The sequence below is a fragment of the Pipistrellus hanaki genome, assembly GCF_964339955.1.
Source record: "Pipistrellus hanaki genome assembly, chromosome: 9".
NCBI classification, from domain to species: Eukaryota; Metazoa; Chordata; class Mammalia; order Chiroptera; family Vespertilionidae; genus Pipistrellus; species Pipistrellus hanaki.
The window spans coordinates 15519274-15535132 of record NC_140511.1 but is presented as its reverse complement, the minus strand read 5'-3'; positions in this window follow the sequence as shown (position 1 = coordinate 15535132).

The window sequence follows — 15859 nt, the reverse complement described above, 5'->3', positions numbered from 1 at the left end:
CTGGAACATCATCATAACAATCCAATTCCTGAATTTCCTGGTGAATTTCTTGTGACTCCATTTCTTTCAGAATCAGTGGACCAAATCTCTCATGTTTAGCCTGGGGGGCCTTATTTTCGGGGGATGCCTTATATTTCACTCAGAAGGAAACCTGTAAGTAGGTCTTATTTTCCAAGGATGTCTTATTTTCGGGGAAACACGGTAGTAGAATTATATTGTTTAAGTAGTCACAAGCTCTGCCCAGATTCAAGGGGGTGGGAGATTGAATCCCACCAGCTAATGGGAGGAGTATAAAATGAGCTGGGTGCATCATCACCCTATCCCAGTCACTGAAATAACTGACCTCCAGATGAAGTGCTCTCAGAAAGGAGAATAAACATGATGCAAAAATTATAAATGTCACTGCTTTGGAAGTTGTACTGCCATTTTCAAAACTGGGGATGGGGCACAAAACAAACTCGCTCTCCACAATGGCTCCTCCTTCTGTTCATGTGCTTGTTTCTTTCTACATTAATTTGCCTGATGACACTTTAAATCTTATAGCAGAATTGTATTATAAGTTCAGGGGGCTATTTGTAGCATAAACGAAGAAACTACCACCATTTACAACTGGATTTTCTTCTTTAAGAATGTTTACAAGTTTTTATAAAATATGTTTTTAAAAAGTACATTGATTTCATCAACAAAAATATATTAACTCCAGTCAAATAAGTATCACCCATGTTCAGGTGACTGTTCATGTTCATGTTATGTTGACAGAGATGCACATTAACATTGTCTGGAACAGCAGAGCCAAAAGAATGGCAGGTCAAGAGTTTTACATGAGTCACAATACTGCATCAGCACCAAAACCCCAGCCCAGCTGTAGCGGCTGGTGAGTGAGGGTTTCATAATGCATCTATAGCAGAGGCAACTATTCTAAGCACCTTGACGAAGAGAGACATTTTGTAGAAAAGAAATATAAAACCCACATAAACACTAAAGGAACAGAAAATGGCAAAATGATTCACACTTCAAAAAAAACCTAAAAATAAGCAAAAAGTCATCATCATGTTCCTGGAGAGTTCAAAGGAATATATTGAGCATGCTTTTTTGAAAGTAGCCTAAGTTCCTTCCAAAAATGAGACCCAATTTCTCCTAAATTAATATATATATATATATATATATATATATATATATATATATATATATATGTGCTACTCATGCTGGAGGCCTAAGTGTAAAGCAGTTTTACTATATAAAAAATGTGGCTTTGTCCCCTCAATGAAATAGATGTGGTATTTAGGGGAGAAAATGACTGGAAAATTCTGAATTGTCATGACATTTTGAACAAGGTGCATGAATCATGCAGCTTATTGTATTCAGGTCTAAGCCAGATGCTATATCAAGATAACTCCTGGGATCTTTTCTTTCTTAGGTGTCAGCAAAGACAATGGGAAAAGTACACACTGCCTAAGGTTAAAGGGATCTAATTTCTAGTTCCAGCTACTATTTGCAAATAATTTTGCTTTCTGCACATACTTTCTCACCTGTAAATTAAATTGGTTGAACTCAGTCATTTCTAGCTGATCTTCTTTGGCATTAAGGTCTATGCCTTAGTCCTTTGAGAGTTTTGTTCCAGGATAGAAATAGGGTTTTAAACACAATATGGATGTTTGGAGTTAATTCATATTCACTCTATTGAACTATTAATATTAAGCCATGACCTTTTCATGGAACCTTGAAATTCTAATTCCTTTCAATATCAATGAAACCCTTCTACCATATACCTCTAGGACTTCTTTGGGCATCTTTGTTCAAATATCTCAGAGGACCATTCACTGACATATAATCTAAAACATCCTAGCACTCTCTATTCCCTAAGCTTACTTTGTTTCTTCATCAATCTTATCATCACCTGGCATTATAATTATTTATTTATTTACTAGAGGCCTAGTGCACAGCATTCATGCAGAGCTAGATCCCTAGTGGCTCCCAGCTAAAGGCCAGGGACCTCCCTTCCCCTGGCTGCCTGGCTGCCTGCTGCCTGCTGCCATCACAGACCAGAGTCTCCCTTTGCACCCCCCTTGGCCTGGTGCTGCCCACTCACCTGCTCCACCATCCCTCCACAGTGCCACTCTTGTCATTGGGGCCCACTGGGGCCAGCAGCACCTCCACTGCCACCTGCTGCCAGTGCCGCATTGCAATGCCTGCCATATTTTGCAGCACCCCCTGGCGCTCAGTGCATGTCTAACTCCCTGTTGGTGGAAATCTCGCCCATAGAGACATTTTGCATATTAGCCTTTTATTATATAGGATTGCCTAATCCCCCACTAGAATGTAAAATCCAAAAGGGCAAGGGCTGTTTTAATCAATATTGCATCTAAGAATGCCTACCACATTACTAAATATTTCAACTCAAATTTTACTGATTTCAGTGTTGGTGTTTTTTTTTTTTTGTTTTGTTTTTCCATATCTTGCTCTATCATTTTTCCCCTGTACTTCTAAATTTTTGTCAGCTTGTAAGTTTGTTATCAATGCTTATGTAGGACATTTCATCCAACAGTCTACCAAATTAAAATTGAGTGATCTTCCCTCACAAACCGACATTTAAAACTGAGTACCCAAGAGCAAAATAGTCAGGGATTGCATATTTTAAAAATTCCTGCAGCAAACCAGTTGAAAATAGATGGTCTAGCTACACTCTTTCTCTCACCCTTCCAAATATTGTTGCCCTTTGCTTGACTAATATTTCTTTATTTCTCAAACCTACATGGTCTCTGATCTGAGTGATAACTCTGTGCTAAACCTGGTTTTTTTGGACCTTCATTAATGTTTTATATTGCAAAGAGGACTTGACTCAATCCCTTTCATCTTGTCTGCTGAATGGCAGATTCATTTGCCAACATCACTGTTTCTAACCATCTCTATGCTAGGCTTTAATATGTGCTGCTGTGATTTGCTATAACCTTAAGGCATCTCAACAATGCTGGTAATATTATCTTAGCAATTCCTCCCAGCCATGTTGGCATAGCTTTGCCTTCCGTCCAGCAGTCAATGAAGGGAATGAGATATCCACAGGGCCTTTTCCCAGTCCCAGCAGATTATTTGAATACTATAATTGAATTTAATGATATCACTTCCACAAAGTCAGATTGGAATATTGCCCACTTTCTATTTCTTTTTCTCAGTTTAGAATCAGCTGTTCTGCTGAAAAGATTTTTTTTAAATGTTCACTAATTTGGTTTTCCAGAAGCAAAAACAATGAATGTCAACCTAATTGTTTTTTCTCATTAGCTACCTGCAAAGACCTAAAACCATAAAAAAAAAAAAAAAATACTGGTTACAAGATAAACTCCAAAACTCTTTCACTGACAGTCATTGCATACCCTCTAAATGTTGTGCTCAGGGTTCATTTCTATTTAAATGTCATACTTCTCAGCATGACCACTTTCTGCCACCAAACTTCATCTCCTGCTCCTAAACACTCCTTGTTTCTATGGTTCATGCCCTCTTCACTCCTAATGGGGATGCATAATTCTCTCTACTCAGGCCCAGCTACTGGGATACAACTCATGTACCATCAATGCTCTGAAGCTGGCCTCCTCTAACTGGATTATAACCCAGTTTTGCTTCCTAATGTATTTACTGGCAGATTTTATCTCTGTGTTGACTTCCTTGTAACTTTAGGCCATTGTGTTCCCATGCCTTACCTATCCATATACAGATGGCATGTCATTATTTGTAGGGACGACTCTAAAATATAGCCTCCACCAAATTGCATAGATGAGAATTACGGTGAAAAAAATCTGTAGCTGTGCATTAATCCCTGGCAAAATCCATGAAGAACCAAACTGTGTGTGCTGGAGATCATGTCTATGTGAAGCCACTAATTATTATTCTTACTTTTACATATAGGAACACAAATGGATCTCTCTGCCTAAAAATCAATTCAGGAAGTGCATTAGTTATTAGAAAATAAATAAACTTTTAAGCAATAAATCCAAGTAAAAACTACATGTATCCCTAAAGTGCTTTTTGCTACATTTTTTCAACTGATTTCAAGCAAGCAGACATGTCAAGCCTTATTCCCTAGGATGTCATTCATCAGAATTCAGCCTTAGAGGTCAGAGACAGAGAGAGACAGCAGCTGTCACAGCATTAGTTCTTCCACCAGCAACCTGGGAATAAGAGGGTTGTTAGTTTTTTACTCTAATGCAGCTGCCAGTCAAAAAAAGACATTGTCCATAACATGAAAGACTCTTCAGTATATGTCTAATACTGGGAATATGGTATTTCTAAACTTTGGTGACTTATAAAATGTTCAACACAGTATTGGAGTGATCTATTTAAGTAAAAAGAAAATCAACAGTCCATTAGATTAAATATTTTCATAGACTATCTATGGTATAGGAGGAGCGATGTGACTCAAACAGGGTAGGTGATAATAATTAAACTGGCTGAATTTTTTAGTTTTGTTACTTGCTTTTAATATGTGGCAAGCATATAGATGCTGATATGGGGCCACATCAACATCAGATAGACATTAAACATTTGAGTTTAATAGCTATATAGTTTTTTAGAAAGCTGACTTCAAATATTAAAAACAACCTAATAAATACAATGAAAAATATTTCAGTAATTTATTTTTAAGAGAACACCTTCAGTTCCAACATCACCAATGAAATTATACCAGATAAGACTAATTTATTTTATAAATGAATCCAGAAAATTCCAACCATACTTGATTTCAGAACAAAAGGAATAGCTTCAGACATGGCCAAACAATGTCAATTTTTTTTCTTTCTTGTTTCTCATATGTGAATGAAGAAGCTAGTAAAAAACTCAACACATTTCTGCCTATCTGCTGGAGTCATTATGTCTCAGTGATTTAAATCAGAGTTTGCATTAAAAATTATGAAAAAAGTAAATAAAGTACTATATGCATATAAAAAAGGTAATATCATCCATTTAAATAGATTAAAAACTGTAATACTATTAATTAAAACTGTTGTATGTAATTTTCATGTGAAATACAATCTTGACTATGATTGAAATATATTTGAAATTTAATTTAAAAAATTTTCCAGCCCTTAATAATCTAAAAAATAACAAACAAACAAACAAGTAAATATTGCTGCAGTAGAAGAGCCATGCCATAATACCTACAGTGACCTTACTCGCTCAATTATTTCAATCAATATGACATTTCTAAACAGAAAAGGAGACTTAATATCCTTAAAGGTAAATAAATATTCAGATGCATGGGGAAAAGAAGACACTAAAGAGATAAAGGGCAGAGAAACCGGAAGTAAAAATGTTTGTAATCATTAAACATAATATAATTTATCATGAACACATTATGCAATCCCATTTATCATTAGTTGAAACCTGAAACTAAATCATTCCCTAATTTTGTTAAAGATGTATTATTACTGAGAGCTAGTTAATTATAATTAAACTAGAATGCCAGTTGAACGAATGTGTGCACTACTGGGGTCCTGGCTGTCTGCTTGGATAGGTGCCAATCAGGCCAGGCCTGCTGGGGGAAGGGGCCACGGGAAGTTGGTGGATCAGCCCCGCCCCCAATTGGGGGTGGGACTGGCCTGGAGGAGGGACCACGAGTGGTTGGCTACTTGCGCTACCCCCTGGTTGAGCTCCCAGTCAAGGGAACAATTTGCATATTAGGCTTTTATTATATAGGATTCCAATTTAAATTTATTATGAAGTATTTTATACATAGAAACATACATGAAGACTAATACAATGGCCAATAATTTATCTGCTCTAGCAAGAAAATAAACTATAACCAACAGAGTTTGAGCCCCTGTATATTCCTTTCTGACTATGTCTTTCCTATTCTTTTTTAAAATATATTTTTATTGATTTAAGAGAGGAAGGGAGAGGGAAAGAGAGATAGAAACATGAATGATGAAAGAAAATCATTGATCAACTGCCTCCTGCATGGTCCCCATTGAGAAATGAACCCGTACCCATGGATGTGCCCTGATCAGGGATCAGTGACCTCCTGGTTCATGGGTCAACACAACCACTGAGCAACAGCAGCCAGACTGTCTTTTCTATTTTTCATAAAACAAAATGAACAAAAACCTCATAACTCCGTTATCTATAATAATAAAAGCTTAATATGCTAATTAGGCCAGACAGCCAAACAACCTACAGATGTCATTCTGGACATCCTTTCAGACAAAGCCATAGCAGTGGGGGCTGAAGCAGAGGTGGTTAGGGGCAATCAGGCATGCAGGCCAGCAATTAGGGGCCATCAGGCAGGCAGGCAAGTGGTTAGGGCTTGTAAGGCAAGCAGGCAAGTGGTTAGGGGCAATCAGGCAGGCAGGCAAGCAAGTGGGTAGGAGCCAGCAGTCCCAGATTGTAAGAGGGTGCAGGCTGGGTTGAGGGACCACCCCCTCTTCCTGCATGAATATATTGCACTGTGCCTCTATTTTAGCTATAAAATGTTTGTGAAGAAATTATTTCAGTGATTATTCAAATGAATTATTTTAAATGTGAATTCACTGTCATTATATTCACTCCAGGTTGGCACATGTACTTACACAGATACTGGAATGATGAAACTAATCATTTTTCCAAACGCATAAAATTTACAACACCAATAGTGAACCATAATGTAAAACATGATCTTTGAGTGATAATGACATGTCAGTGTAGGTTCATGGAAAGTAAAAATAAATAATAAATAAATAAATAAATAAATAAATAAATAAAAATAAATAATAATAAATTACTACTCTAGTAGAAGGTATTGATAAGAGGGGAGGCTATGCATGAGTAGGGGCAGGGATCACATGGGCTACCTCTGTACATTGCTCTGAATTTTACTGTGAACTCAAAACTGCTCTTAAATATAGTCTATTAACAAATTATTTTTAATTTACAGGAGCATACCAGTTATTATGTTTATCAAGCACCATCCTATATAATAAAAGTCCAGCGACCAGAATGACCAGAATGACTAGAGACCAGATCCACCACACCCCCTTGCAGTGTTGGCCCTTCAAGCACTTAGGGGTGATTATGTAGGCAGGCCAGCAGCTAGGGTGATCAGATAAGTGGTTGGGGGTGATCAGGTAGGCAAGTGAGCAGCTGGGGTGATCAGGTGAGTAGGCGAGTGGCTGGGGGTGGTCAGGTATGCTGGCGAGTGGCTAGCGGTAGTCAGGTAGGGAGGCAAGTAGCTGGGATTGTCAGGTAGGCAGGTGAGTGGCTGGGGGGTTGTCAGGTAGGTAGGTGAGTGGTTAGGCAGGCAAGCAGAGCCCCGCGATCAATCACCTTAAAGGTGGAGACCTGAGCTACAGCCTATAAGAGGGATGCTGGGCGGATGCGACCAGAGGCGCTGGTGGCGGTGGACGCTGCAGGGTTGGGCTGATGCCATGACGGCTCCTGAGCAGGCATGGTTCCTGCAGCCTGGCTCAGGCCCCAGAGTCACAGCCTCTTCCCTGGCTTCTGCAGGGTTGGACTGCCACTCTTCCTTCTATGATGCCTGGGAAGACATAGGACCATTCCAGGACTGTGGGATCTCTGCCAGGGCTCAGCCATCTGACCAGACTCCCCAGCTCAGCCCTGACTTGCAGAGGAGCTGATATACGCTGACATTCACAACATTGGGGCCATCATCACCCCTTTGTACTTCCTGGAGGTGAAACTGGGCACGAGGCCTCAACCTGTGAAAAGTGAGCTAGATGAACCGGGACCGGTTTGGCTCAGTGGATAGAGCGTTGGCCTGCAGACTGAAAGGTCCCGGGTTCGATTCCGGTCAAGGGCATGTACCTTGGTTGCGGGCACATCCCCAGTAGGGGGTGTGCAAGAGGCAGCTGATCAATGATTCTCTCTCATGGATGTTTCTAACTCTCTATCCCTCTCTCTTCCTCTCTGTGAAAAATCAATAAAATATATTTTTTAAAAAAGAAAGAAAGAAAGAAAAGTGAGCTAGATGAGGAAAAGAACAAAGAACAAGAAGAAGGAGTGGAAGGAGTTTCTGCAGGGGAATCTGAGTGGCTGGAGCTCATAAATGCAGAGCTGAAAACTCAGGTGGAAGAGCTAAGGCAGGACCAGCAGCCGCTCATCCTGATGCTCAATCAGCATTATCCCACCTACCAGGACTGACAGCATTAAGACCCCGACTCAGAAGGCAACCCACTGCTGGAGCAGCTGGAGAAGAAGGGACCATGGGCCGAGAGGAGGAGCTGAGAGGAGGAAGGTGGGGAGGAGGGTCCCAGAGTGCTCTTCCTTGCTGCATGAAAAACTCTTCAATGAGGCTCAGCACAGACAGCATCAGCCGCTTTTTTGTGAAACTCAGATCAGCCACACCAGGGGAAGAAACCCAAGCTGATGAAACCCAGGACCAAACGCTGAGACCAAAGTAGTCCTGAGGGGGTCCTGTTCTGCCAGGGGCCAGGCTTGCAGGAGACAGGACAGAGGCTCTTGGCCAGAGAGATGCCCAACCAGGCAGCTATGGGCACTTCTCCGACCTCTCCGCCAGGGCACCCACCCAAAGGACCTCGGAGCAGTCAGGAAAAGCCATAAGTCGCAACCAGAATTAGGCTGAGTATGGAACTCAGAGTGAAACTGCAGTCTGCCTGCCCCCAGCCCTGATCCTGACCCTGACTCTGATCCTGATGCAAGGCTGGAGAAGGGCACAGTGCCAGGCCCTGCTGTACCCACCCACCGTGGTCCAGCTCAGTCCACTGTGGTCCAGCTCAGTCCTGCCTGGGGTGGCAGCTGGGGTGCACCCTTGTGGCCCAGCTGCAGTTGCTATGGGCATGAGGCACAGGCGCCCTTCCAAAGCACATACTCACTGAATGTTTACAGTAGGGGTGTCGAACTCAATCAGAGAAGGGGCCAAAATCTAAAATCCAGCCTAAATCGCGGGCCGAATGGTTTACTGAACAGTCCTAAACTGACAATGTCATAAACTGACAGCGGAGTGCAGTGATGACAGCGCGGTGCGGGCCACATTGCAAGGCCTGGCGGGCTGGATTTGGCCCGCGGGCCTTGTGTTTGACACATGTGGTTTACAGACTGGCTGTCCTGGCAGGGCTTTCAACTGTACATACTTTTTATACTTTCTTTGTTTAAAATATTTATTTATTTTTTTACCAAAAAATGATTTTATGCAAGGAAAATATAAATGACTTTCTATAATCGCTTAATGTGATACAATATAAATATGCTATGGTTTGTTTGTTATGAATAGATATTCAGCAGCTATGGCCGTTTCATGTAACTTCTAAGTACTGTGGTCTCTGGGTGTTGGGGATGGTAGGGGTGGGGTGCATTGCATTTCCATTCTGGTAAAATTCCTTCATAGTACACAGTTATGTATCACTCAGTAAACATTATCTTACAAAAAAAAAAAAAAAAAAAAAAAAAGGAAGGAAGGAAGAAAGGAAGGAAGGAAGGAAGAAAAGGAAGAAAGAGAGAGGCCCAGGCCACAGACCAGCGATGCTGTGGCAGGTGTGTGGCCCTGCAAGAGGATGGCCCAGGCCAGCCAAGCCATTGCACCCTACGCCTATTGCCTGCAGAGGGAGGCAACTAGTGTCAGGGGAGGGGTGCACAGATGTCAAGCAGTGGCAGCAGCGGGGGCAGAGCCAGCTGCCTACAGCTAGGGGAAGGAAAGCCACAATAGGCCCTGATCTCAGGTCTGGCCTAGAGACCCTAACTGACGGGTCCCAGACCTGGCTGAGGGACCCCTCCCCCCTGCAGATACATACTCAAATACTATTTCTAAAATATTTAATGCCTGGGACTCACTTCTACATCATTAGGGGACAAGGAGTGTGAGGGAGCATTATAAGAAAGAAAAAAATATTTATTTAATCATTGTGGCTATGATAGTTACATTGAGGGCCATTACACTATCCTCTCTATTTTTGTATCTCTGGGAAAGTTTCTCCTGGACATAAAATTTAAAAAGTCTTTTTTAAGCCTAACAAGATTTTCCACTATATTCAATGGTGTTCTAAAGTAGGCTCAGGTTTACTCTTGATATCCTTATTTAAATAATAATGTTCTTATCACTGTCACAAGGAAGAATGTGGAAGTTATTTCTTCTGCTTTTCTTCTTCTCATATACTTAGTGGTAAAAATAAAGAAGCACAGAACTAAAATAGTGGAGATCAACATTTATGATAGATTAAAAGAATGGTTCTTTCATTATTGTATAGTTTAATTGCTCAATGAAATTATGTTTTAAGTTTCTTGTCACCAATTTTTACCCTAATTTGGATTTAATCTTACATTCATTCTTTTGTAATATTTTAAAGGACATTAATGTATTACAAATTTAGTATCTAGTCTTTTATATTACAGATGAATAAAATTGAGAGTATTTGGATATACAACTGCTCTGACCATTTCCTTCCACAGAATAGGATAAGTGTAACTATATTTACTGCTAGATGAAAAACAAAATATATTCTCATAAAAATGACAGCAAGGTCAGTGATCCCATTCATTTGTGTACACAATAAGAATTCTTCCCTGATTCCAATAAGAATACAGAATAAAGACTGTCATTGTGAAGTTTTTTTTTTGTGTTTTTTTTTTAATTTGGTCATCCCTCAGCCCAGTCAACTGAACAAAAGGCTGTGTGGGGAGGAAACGTCTCCTTACTTTTGCTCAGCTAGCTCATTAGCAGATTATGTTGAGGGACATTTAAAATCACCTCTTCTAATTTGAAGCTTCCACTAGGATTGTAGTAATATGTTAGTTTGGGTGACTATAGAAATGAATTGGTTTTATGAGATAGAGTAGTGCATTTTTTATTCTACTACCAATACGTTATAGACTTAAATTTTTCAAAATGTTGAAATTCTAACCCCTGCTACCTAAAATGTGTCTGTATTTAGAAACAGCATCTTTAAAGTGATAATTAAGTTAAAATAAGGTTATTGGAATAATCCCCAGTCCCAGGTGACCACTGTCCATATAAAAAAAGAAAATTTAGACATGTACAGAAGGAAGACCATTACATACTCAGAGAACATGGCTACTTATAAACAAAGGAAAGAAGTCTCAGAAGAAACCCTGCCAAACTGTGGACGTTCTACTTCTATCCTTTAGAAAATTTTGAAAATAAATTTCTGGTATTTATACTACCAAGTTGTTGGCACTTTTTAAATATAGCACTGGATAATTAGTATATATTAGAAAAAATAGAATTTTTTCAAGATGCCTGAAGAGTATGTGGAAGATACACTCATCTCCTCTGAGAACTAAGCCAGAAGTATAGCTAAATTATACTGCAATCAACTTGAATGACCAACTGAAACAGGAGTATTACAACTAAGGATTTGTAGAAGAAGATACATAAAGACTGGTAAGAAGGCCAGAACTGAGGAGAGGGGTGACCCCTACACCCACATTTGGTAACTGAGAAGCCAGAGAAATATCTCAGCTGCAAAAGTCCTTCTGAGGAGCTAGGTCTCGACCCTAAGCTGGGACCCCCAACCCATAGCATCAGGGCTGGGAAGAGAAGTATTCATAGTATCTGGCATTGAAAATCACCATGGACTCTGTTTTCTGGGAAGAAGAGGGACTCTGCTTGAATCTCTTAATTCTCTTAAAGTCCCAACACATAGAAGCTTGCTCTCTCAAGCATCCACCTAGGGTTCCAGTAGGGGATAGGCGACTCAGGGCATACAGGAGTCATAAAGAGAAGTTCTGGGAGGTGTGACCTTGAAGAGAGATCTGGAGAGTCAGCTACTAAGTCCCAGACCAAGGTCAATATGCCACACCACCCTCATGAGTTATCTTTTTTGCGTCATGTGCTCCTATTCTTACAGCACCAGCCTGGGGAGTTTATTAACCTGGTCCTCTAAATACTGGCAAGACTATCCTGCCAAGCTTCAGTCCAATAGAAAGCACTGTTAGCTGCACCCAACAGGGAATGCTAGTGTGCTTTTTCTCTGAAGAAACTATATGCAGACACTCAGACACTGAATCTTGAGGCTTTGCAAAGGGGGTCAGTCTCCATGCCCCTACCTCCTCACCCCTGCTAGCCTAGCCAGCACCATCCCCAGTGCAAAATGCCTTGATCTGTTTTTCCCAAGTCCTCGTGGCCACATTCTTCTGAGTTTGGGCTCAGTAAGAAGAAGGGAATGCTACTCAGGGCTGGGATCTTTAAAGCATGTCTCCCTCAGAGATTTTGGTCCAGGGCTCAAACAGTACAGCTACACAATTTAGGGGAGGCATAGTGCTTGCTTCCCTCCCTTCGGTTCAGCCAGTGCCACCTGCAGTGGAAGACTGTCTTGATATGTTTTCCCAAGCCCCAGTAGCCCTGCCTACTGAGTTTAATCCTGCAGTGGGGACAGTTGGCTACATCCAACCTGAATCTGCAATGTGCTCCTCTCGGGCATTTAAAATTGAAGACTGCAGGAGAGACTGAGTAGCATGGCTCTGGAGTAGAGGCCACATTTCTTCCCACTGGGTGTGTCACCACACTGCTTCCAAGAAGAAGATCCACTAGCCCTATTCTCCTGACCAAATTGCCCTGCCTTACTGAGCTTTCACTGAATGGAATGGACAGTGGGACATGGCCAGGTTGAGCCCATTCTACATTCTTTCTTCAAAAGTTTCTGGAGGAAGTCCAGGCAACTTCAGGAAGTGATGGCGTAGATGACAAGTGGACCCAACCTCAGAGAGTCTTGGACCCTTTATTGATTGGCCCCTAACTCAGAACTACAGAAACTTGATCATTGTACACAGCTTGGTGCCTTCAATGCACACCCAGACCCAGCAGACACAACCATAATCATTTGTATAGCACATAGTTCAGGTGACCTAGAAGATTGTGCCACTGAGACCCACAGGGAACCTACATCAGAAAGCTTTCATAACAAGCTCGGTAGTCATAGCAGATCAACCCACAGACTTAAACACACACACAAACACACACACACACACACACACACACACACACACACACACACACACAAAATGCATATCAAATAAGGAAGAAGAGAAATATGCACCAACTGAAAGAATAAGAAAAATATCAGAAAAAATTAAATGAATGGGTAGCAAGCAAGAAACCATATTTAGAGTTTAAATCAATGGTTATAAGGATGCTAAAGGACCTTAGGGGAAGAATGAACAATTTTAATGAAACTTAAACAAAAAGATAATAAACACTAAGTATGACATAGAAACAATAAAAAGAGCCAGAAATAATATTACAATATCTGAAATTAAAAATACACTGGAAGGAATCAACAGGAGGTTAAATGAAACTGAGGATTAAATCAGTGATTTAGAAAACAATATAACAGTAAGCACCCAAGCAAAGCAACCAAAAGAAAAGAGAATTTAAAAGAAAAGGAGGAAAGTCTAAGGGACCATCTATTATAGTACAGCATCAAGCATAATGACATTGGATTCATAGGGATACCATAAGGAAGAGAGAGAGAGCAAGGAATTGAGAACATATTTAAAGAAATAGTGGCTGAAAACATCCCTAACCTGAGGAAGGAAAAAGTCACACAAGTTGAGAGTTCCTACCAAGATAAACCTAAAGAGAACCAAATTAAGACACATCATAATTAAAATAGCAAAGGTTAAAGACAGAAAGAAAATCTTAAAAGCATCAAGAGAAAGATAGTAAGCTTTTTTCAAGGGAGCTCCCATAAGGCTGCAACCTGAACATCAGAAGCACATCAGGCCAGTAGTGTTTTATATGAAATATTCCAACTGATGAAAAGCAAAAGCACAGACCTAAAACCAAAACTACTCTACTCTATTCAGCAAGACTATCATTTGAAACTGAAGTCAAAATAAAGTGCTTCCCAGAGAAATCAACAAAAAATAAAACTAAAGGAGCTCATACCAAACCAGTATAGTAATAAATAGTAAAGGTCTGCTTTATGAGGAAGAAAGAAAAAAAGCAATAGAGAGTAACATAGGTATAAGAAATAAAATGGCACCTAGCTGGCATAGCTCTGTGGTTAAGGCTCAACCTGTGAAGTAGGAGGTCAAGATTTGATTCCCAGTGAGGGCATATACCCAAATTGTGCGCTCAGTTCCCATGTGGAATGTGCAGGAGGTAGCCTATCAATGATTCTCTCTCATCATTGATGTTTATATCTCTCTGTCCCTCTCCTTTCCTCTATGAAATTAATAAAAATATATTTAAAGAAATAATAAAGAGGTAATAAATAGAAACTATTAATAATAACTTTAAATGTGAACAGATTAAATGTTCCAATCAGCCAAAAACGGTTTGGCTCAGTGGGTAGAGCTTTGGCCTGCAAACTGAAAGGTCCCAGGTTCGATTCCGGTCAAGGGCATGTACGTTAGCTGTGGGCACATCTCCAGTGGAGGGTGTGCAAGAGGCAGCTGATTGATGATTCTCCCTCATCGATGTTTCTAACTCTCTATCCCTCTCCCTTTCTCTCTGTAAAAAAATCAATTAAAATTTTTTTTAAATGTTCCTTTCAAAAGCCAGAGGGTAGTTGATGGATGAATGAATAAGAAGACATAACCCACATATATACTGTCTACAAGGGACCAGCATTAGAACAAAGGACATACATAGATTGAAAGTGAAAGTATGGAAAAACTAGTCCATGCAAGTGGAAATGAAATAAAGCTGGAATAGAAATACGTATATTATACAAATAGACTTGAAAACAAAGACCATAAAAGAGAGAAAGAAGAACATTATATAATACTAAAGGGATTGATTCAACAAGAGTATATAAACAAATGTGCAACCCTCACAGATGCACTTAAACATATAAAGACAATCTTGGTGGACATTAATGGAGAGATCAACAGCAATACAGTCATAGATAGAGACTTTAACACTCCATTGACATCAATGAATAGATCTTTCAGACAAAATAAATAAATAAATAAATAAGGCAACAGCAACTTTAAATGATACAGTGAACCAGATAGATTTAATTGATATTTGCAGAAAATTTTATCCCCAAGCAGTAGAATATACATTCTTTTCACATGCTCATGAAAAATTCCCTAAGATAGACCATGTGTTTGGACACAAGATAAACCTTATTAAAATCCAGAAGATTGAAATCATATCTTCTCTGACCATAAAAGTATAAAACTAGAAATAAATTACCACAAAAAACTAAAAAATGCACAAACATTTTACTAAATAGGTTAACAATTAGAAAAATAAATAGAAAGTTCCCTGGAAACAAATAAAAATGAACATGCAGCACCCAGCATCTATGGGACACAGCAAAAGTAGTCCTGAGATAGAAGTTCATAATATTACAGGTCTACATCAAGAAGCAGAAAAAAATCTCAAATAAACTATCTAACAGGATACCTAAAAGAACTAGAAAAACAGAGAAAAACAATAAACTAAGCACAAAGTAGAAGGAAGTGAATAATAAAGAATAGAGCCAATATAAATGACATGGAGACTAAAAAATTGAAACAAAAATCAATAAAACTAATATCTGGTTCTTTGAAAATATAAACAAGATTGGCAAATTCACCAAGAAAAAAAATTAAATAAAATCAGAAACAAAAGAGGGTAAGAAACAACTGACACCACAGACATACAAAGAATTGTAAACATATTAAGAACAACTATATGGCAACAAATTGGTCAATGGGCAAAATTGATAAATTTCTACAGTCTTCTAAAACTGAATCAGGAGAATCAGAAAATCTGAATGGCTTCACAAGTGAATTTTACCAAAACATTCAAAGAAAAATAAACCCTGTCACACTCAAACTATTCCCATAGGAATATACTAAAGGGATTGATCCAACTATTCCCGAAGATTCAAGAGAAAGGAAGTGTCCCAAGATCATTTTATGAGGTCAGCATTAATCTAATACCAAAATCAGATAAATACACAAGTGTCAGAGA